The sequence below is a fragment of the Cyprinodon variegatus genome, unplaced genomic scaffold (genome assembly GCF_000732505.1).
Source record: "Cyprinodon variegatus isolate N-32 unplaced genomic scaffold, C_variegatus-1.0 Scaffold201, whole genome shotgun sequence".
Lineage (NCBI taxonomy): Eukaryota > Metazoa > Chordata > Actinopteri > Cyprinodontiformes > Cyprinodontidae > Cyprinodon > Cyprinodon variegatus.
In genome coordinates this window covers 39,289-41,026 of record NW_015150654.1, presented here as the reverse complement: position 1 = coordinate 41,026, position 1,738 = coordinate 39,289, and positions in this window count along the sequence as shown.

Below are 1,738 nucleotides of genomic sequence, written 5' to 3'. Positions count from 1 at the left end.
CTCACCCTTCTTCTTCTGGAATATCTCTAGGAAGAACAGAGCAATATCGACGACATAGTTTACCACGAAAATGGACCCGCAGGGCAACCATGTATAAATGTTATTGCAGATGCCCAACATTTCGTCGCCTATTTTTGCTTTGGCACCACAGCACCACTTACAGGCCTGGCATACATTTTGCAGCGTTTTCATGCATTCGTGTGGACGATCACATTTATTTTACGTCTCCGTCTTTACGACAAACGTTCTGGAAAATATTAGCGTTTCGTGTTCGTTTTGACTTCGTGTGGACAGGGCCTCAGAATCAAGAGATTCTGACTTTGATCCCCACTCCTGCAGACTTCCACTCTGGCTCTCTGAGCAAGACCCTGAACCTCATACTGCCCCCCAGGTGCTGCACAATAGGAGCCCACTGCTCCCCAATGGGATGGGTGAAATACAGATATACATTTCTCCAAAGGGATATCAATAAAGTTAAATTTTAGAATAATAATAATTGTTTCTGAGTTTATATAGCTGAGACTCACTGGCAGAACAAACATATTTTACAATTTGAGCACTACAAAGTTTGAAATATTTCATATAAATTGTATATAATCAGCCCAAAGAAGTGGATAATTAGAAAGATGTTCCAAAATAAAAATTTTCCTGAGGTCCATGGGTGGCAACAGGTGGTGTTTTGGATACGCGCTTCTGACTTGAAAAATATGTTTTTGTTTTTCTGGCAAAAAAAAAAAGACCTCCCATCCTGACACCAGCCATTTGAACAACAACAACAAAGAGTGTCCTGTCTCCACTCACCAACCACGTTGTTTTATTTCCTGACTCAGTCAGGAGATTTTTGTTGTAGTTTTTTGCATGCAATAAAAAAAAAAAAAAACAATTCACTGGTTCAGTTACAGACATTAGGTGTTCAAAACAAACATTGCTTTCCCTTTTGAAAAGGATCTTATTAACAAATAAAGTGTCGGAAATGATCTAGAATGGTGTTGCTAGCAAAATCGGAAATAGCAAAATCGAAAATTGCCAGTTCTTCTTCATTTTAAGGTCTGGAGTATTTAATCTTCCCAATAGCCTGTTCGATATTCTATGGGATTATGCTGAGGTGAGTTTGATGGCCAAATAAGAAAAGGGGATAACACGGTCCAAAAAAGGAAGCAATGCATCTTTGGCTCTATGTGCAGGGGCCAAGTCCAAATAAAGGATGAAATGTGGATGTCCCTAAAGTTGGTGAGGAGGAGGTTCTGAAGTGCTGTAACGTTCCCAGTACTTGACTGCACTTGAGAAAATTTGTGGACCAACAAAAACTACACATGTGATGGCACAGCAAACCCTCACTGACTGTGAATAGTGTTTAGGATGGTGAGATAGAATTCATCAAGTTTTCAAAAGCAATCTCTGGTAGAGCAAACCTATGTATGAAGCACCAAGCAGATAAAGAAAGCAGCAAGGTTCTACTGAGACTTGAACTCAGATCACTGGATTCAAAGTCCAGAGTGTGAAAGAACCTGCAAGGAACACAGTAATTTCAAGGAGAGTGCATGCTCGACAAAGAATATTTTGAATTTTGTGGGATATGATCACTTTCGTGCTGGCCGAATACTTATATTGACATGAAACACTTTATGATAAGAGTATAGCTGAATACAAAGTTTCTGTTTGCTTATGAAACCAGAGAGCTTTAGGTTGGTAAGACAATCAACTTTTACTACGCTATAGGCAGCGTTGTGCCATGACC